A 5,843-nucleotide genomic window follows, 5' to 3' on the forward strand; every position below is an offset into this window, starting at 1 on the left:
AGTTCAAACCCCATGTCCAACAAAATAAAAATAAAAACAAAACAAAACAAAACAAAGTCTCTCACTTTTCTGTCTTCAACTTTGTAATAACTCTGCTTCAGCCTAGGGCTAATATTTTAGGTGTGGACATGTATCAACACTCCTGAATCAGACTCTACTTGATCATTTTTTAAATACACATTTTGTTCTTAATTTCCCTCTTTATAAATTCACATGCACCTATAAAAAATGTTGTGGCCATCCCAATACCCTTCTCAAAGTACCTCCTAATGACAACTTACAAAAAGTTGTATTATATTACAAGAAAAACAATGCTACAAATAAAGAAAACCAATAATTAAATAATAATGATTAATAAAATAAAAAACAAAACAATTATCATTTTTTCAGTTTTTGAAGTGTACTACAAATTAGATTTTATTATTGTCATATTTCTTTACATTTAACACTGGCTAAGATTATGACGTTCAACAAGAATTTTATAGGCTATGAGTAGTGTTTAAATCACCCACTAAGATTACCATTTATAGTTCATCTCATAATTTGTATATGGCTTATATTATCATTTGTTCCTCACTAACATATAAAGTAAGGAAGGCCTACAGTTTTATCAGAAACTGTGTAGTTAACATAGTCAACTCTTTATTCTGCTCCTTTACACAAAGACTTTGCAACTTCTCATTAGTAAGGTTTCAATAAACTCTGAAATGTACATACTTAGTAGTAGTTATGTGCTACCATAAATCTTAAATACTTTATAGAAAAGTATTATGACCTGCCAAACAGTCCCAGTTTTGGCATATATAAGCAAATTCCCAAAATTAAATATATTTAAAACATTAAATATTTTAACAAACCTTAACACTTGCTGCAGTGTTCATTATGACAGGTCCCTTGTATAGAATAATTGAATTCCTCCTCCTACACATCTCTTGAACAACAAATATCTGGAATTATTTTGTTTGTTACATGTCAATCTTGATTTTTTCTTAAATGTGTACTTATGTAAGAAGTACATGGTTCTAAAATTTCATGACAATTCTTTTAAACTTACGTTTTGTTGTATTGTCTAGTTTAAGAAAATCAATTACAATTTATATATAAAAAATGTTCTTTGTTCAATTCAGCATCACATACACTAACATTGGAATGATACAGAGAAGATTAGCTGGCCCCTGTGCAAGGATGACAGGCAAATTTCTGAAGCATTCCATCGCCCAATTTGTTAGGAAATGGAAAGCCCTGGAAAAAAATTATTAAGTGAAGTAAGCCAAGTCCAAAGAAACGTAGGTCCCATGGTTTCTCTAATTTTCAATAACTAATATATGTCTGGGATAAGCAGAAAAGGTCAAAAGTTATGTGTATATGACCAGATAAGATTGTGTTAAGGGAAATGAACCCCAAGTTAGGGACACAAGTGGTTTTTTTTTTTCTTGCTATTTTTTCTTACATACTTATGACGTGCAGTGTGTTTTTTTTTTTGTTTCTTTATATGTTCCTCCCCCATGCTATAACACCTGTTTTCACTGTATTTGAAGTTGGTGTGCCTACATCTTGTTTATACTCTCCTCTAAATTTTTGAGAGGAAGGACAAAAAAAACCAAAATGCTTAACTAGGGACACAGGTTGACCCATGTAACAATGAGATGCACAATACACTATGTTGTAAAGTGAACTTTACAATTGAGGCCGGGAAATGGAGGGGGTTAATGGACTTGTGGAGGTGGGAGGGAAGGGATGGTAGGGGAACAATAAAGGAGGAGGTAACAATGCTTGTTAGGAAATGTACTCATTACCTTGCTCATGTAATTGTTACCCCTCTGTACAATATTTTTACAATAAAAATGTATAAAAATGTTCTGAGATGGAAGAGTTTATTTCCTTTATTTTACTCATATAATTTCGTTAGCAAAGAAATTCATGCAAAAGTCCGATATGAAGGTAATTTGAATAAATATGTTTGTGAACACACGCATGTGCTTAAGCACTTGCATGTGTGTTGGCGTGCTCAGAGTTTGAAATCAGGGCTTCAAGTCTTGCAAGGCCTTTTCTCTCTAGATTGGTGTGCTACTAAATGAGCTACATCTCCATTCTTGGCCCTTTGCTAGTTCATTAAAATTTTTGAAAAATAATCTCATGAATTTCATTTGCCCTGATTGGGTTTCAACTGTTATCCACAGATCTCAGGCTCCTGAGTAGGTATCCCAAGTAGTTAGGATTACAGGTCTGACAAACCAGCAAAGACTTTCAGAATAACGTTAAAAGTAGAAGAAAATTTACTTCAGAGGGGCATGTTTTAGCATCTCCAATTTTAAAGCATTTTGGAGTGATTATTTATGATTTTTTAAATTTTTGGTTACTTATAAGAAAGTAGATGATGATATTTAAAAGTTTTAGTACTTTTTAAAAAGGATACTGGAATTGTGGGACAGAAGAAATTTGCCTCTCTTTGGACCTCAATGTATAAGCTCAGCTCTCAGCATGATAACCCAATGTCACCAACACAATCTGTGTTGAAGACAAATGTGACAGAAAACAATCACCATGGCCAATATGAATATTGAATTGAGAGTGTCATAGAATGGAGAGATTTTATCTACCTTTTGTGTATTGCTGAAAGACTTTTGGAAACTTTGACTCATTTCCTTCCTCACTGTGTGTGTCTTTAGGTCATGCACTTACTGCCTTTAATTACAATTCTTCCCAACACTAAAATGGTAGTAACATTAGCATTATAGCAAATGTTATCTTAAGAATTAAGGGAATAAAACTTGTGAAATACTTAACATAAACTTCTAGGAATGAGCTTTGAGTTTAGCCAGCATTCTTTTTAAAATACTAAATAGAATGTGATAAGTAGTACAGAAACCATTACATGTAGTTAGCAACCAGAAGTAATATCTATTGATCATGCTCTGCTTCCAAGGAAGCCAGGTGGATAACTTCTCTTGCTGTAAATCAAACTGGTTATCTTATGTCTTGATAGTGTAAAAATATCAGGGACAGAATGATGAAAGAATGTTGTAGACTGAGATGAAATCCATATGAAAATGTGCAAAACGGATAAAACATAAAATTATCTGAGCAGTATATTGTGTTTTACAACATTTAAGTTACATCGCAAAGATAAAGAAGACATAGAAGAATAAATTCATTTTTTTGTTGTCCCATCATAGGTCCTTAAAAGGATTAACTCTTTCCACATTCTTATACAGGCATCATCGGATGAGGGGAACTGTATTTTTTTTTTTTGTTTGCTTACTTCCATTTATTCTTCAGTTTGAAATCTGAGCTACTTGAGACTGAAAGAAACCAAGGGAAATTAGACAAACAGGCTTTGGAAAGAACAATCAATGTAAAATAAATACACTACAGCCTTGTAACAGGTATAACTATATTGAGTTATATACTGTCAATTGTTAACACAAAATGATTTAAGCAATACCATGTTATTAAAAACTGAAAAATGTTAGGAGTTGCTACATTTTTTTTCTTTTATACTACCTTGAATTGATAATTGATCTAATTTAGCAAGATTAAAGATGAGATTAACAGAAACTGGATCAAAAATGGACAAAAGGTTTGAATAGACATGTTCTCAATAAAGCCCTGAAAATTGCCTGTGGATTTACAAAGTTGTGTTTAATACAACTTCTATGCTGCCTTAATGGTTTTTGAGCAGAAGTCATTAGAGAAATATAATTCAAAATTACTATGATACAACTTCATAACTATTATAACTTATCAAAAAATTAATGGAACCAGTTATGGTGGTAAAGACTTGTAATTCCAAGCATTTAGGAGGTTGGATTTAAGTCTAAGGCCAGTCTAGGGTAATGCAGATAGTAAAAACCTGCCCTTTATTACCTTTGAAGAAAAGGTAATAATGTTGGTGAGAGTGTGGAGAAAAGGAAATTATCTACACTATTGGTCAAAAAACAGGTTAGTATTCTTGTTGTAGAAAGTAGTATGCAAGTTTCTAAAGAAATCCAAAGTTGAGATATCATGTGACCCACCAATCATGTGATTATTTCTCTCTAGGTAACTCGAAAATAAATCTGTAGTTCATTGTTATTCACATTATTCACAAGAGCAGCCAAGATATAAGTCAATGTTCAGTGTTCAACTGCAGACTATTAAAGCAACTGTGGTACAAGCACAAATCTTTTTCTGTTTCATCCTTAAAATAACAAGAGACTGCTCCCATTAGCCACAACTTACAATGACCTGAAAAATGTATTGGAAATGAAGAAAAATGTTGTGTTCTGATCTTTGTAAACACACACACACTCTCACATACACACACACACACACACACACACACACACACACACACACACACACACACACACCAACCTCAAATATTAAGACAGAATTTTTTTTTAAGTAAAGCAAAGTGGAACATCTGGGGCATTTAGTTCACAATGTAGAATATACTAGATATACAGTATGAGGTATAGAGTTGAAATGTACATGAGAATACAGGGGACAACATTGGCCTTACATAAGAATGAAGCTAAATAAGTAGGAGTTGTTCTTCCTAGTAAGGTTGCTCTTTTAGTTGTTCTTCTTTCAGTAATGGATAAGATGAACGTAATTTTTTCAATATACCTGCCTGTTTGCAGAAATGATAACAAACAATATAGCAATAATGTTGCACGCTCAACATAGAACAAACTGTCAAATTAAAATACATGAGATTATCCTTGATGTAAACTAATTATTACAAATAAGGGAAACCATGGGAACTATGTTTTTTTAAGTCTGGCTTATTTCACTTAATATGATTTTTCCCAAGACCTTCATTTCCTTACAAATGAGGTAGTATCTTTCTTTCTGATGGAAGCATAGTATGTGTGTGTATGTGTGTATGTGACTGTGTGTCTCATTTTCTTGATCCATTCATCTACTGAGGGGCATCAGGGTTGATTCCATATCTTAGCTATGGTAAATATTACTGTGATAACCATAATTGTGCTGGTAGCTTTAGTGTGGCCTTGTTTGTGGCCATCTGGTTAAATGCCCAGAAGTAGGATTACTGGGTAATAGGGAGCATTATTGTGTACATCAAGGATAATATTAGTAGATGAGCAGAATAGCTCAATAGCTATGTACATATGACCGTATAAGGTGATTCTAAGTGAAATGAACTCCAAGACATGTTCTTTGTTGTTGTTGTTCTTAATGTACTACATGATTTATTTTTTTCCTTTTTTATGTTTTCCCACCTATGGTTTATCCCCTGTAGTCACTGTATTTGATTTTGGTACCATGCGTATTGTAAATATGTTGATCCGAACTGGGGAACGGGAAGGAAAAAAAAATAGTGAGACAAAGGACAAAGGGGGAAACTATGCAACAGTGTTACTCACAAAACAATAACTTGGAAACGATCTTGGGAGGTGCGTTGGTAGGGAAGAGGGAGAAAAATGGGTGAAGGGGTAACAAGATAGAAAGTAAATTAATTCATGACCTTAATTATGTAACTATAACCCCTCTGTACATTACCTTGACAATAAAATTAAAAAAATATATATATGAGAGCAGCAATACAGTCGGTGGGACTAGGGGAAATGCTGTACTATACAAAGAAAAGTATAACAGCTGTGGAGAGCAGCAACTTGACTTTAATGTAGGAAGTAATAAACTAGCGTACAGATTTTCAGCCTCATGTCAGTCACTAAAAAGGGAAAACAAAATGCATAATCAGCAAACCAATACAGATAAAATAGAAAAATAAACAATTGAGGTGAAGAGATGACTTGGATCAAGAATAACAAATGACACAATTAGAAAACAATAACAAGATGGTAAGTTTAATAAACATTACCCATAATTCTATT

The 5,843-nt window shown here is 33.0% G+C and overlaps 1 non-coding gene across 1 annotated transcript; it reads left to right on the forward strand.

Moving 5' to 3' along the window:
• Positions 1-1,114: 1,114 nt before the first annotated feature.
• On the forward strand, positions 1,115-1,226 carry LOC122097298. Its single transcript, XR_006145523.1, has one exon. It is a non-coding gene; the product is annotated as a U6 spliceosomal RNA (small nuclear RNA).
• The last annotated feature ends 4,617 nt before the right edge of the window (positions 1,227-5,843 follow it).

This window comes from Dipodomys spectabilis, unplaced genomic scaffold (genome assembly GCF_019054845.1).
Source record: "Dipodomys spectabilis isolate Male_0828 unplaced genomic scaffold, ASM1905484v1 ptg000421l, whole genome shotgun sequence".
Classification (NCBI taxonomy): domain Eukaryota; kingdom Metazoa; phylum Chordata; class Mammalia; order Rodentia; family Heteromyidae; genus Dipodomys; species Dipodomys spectabilis.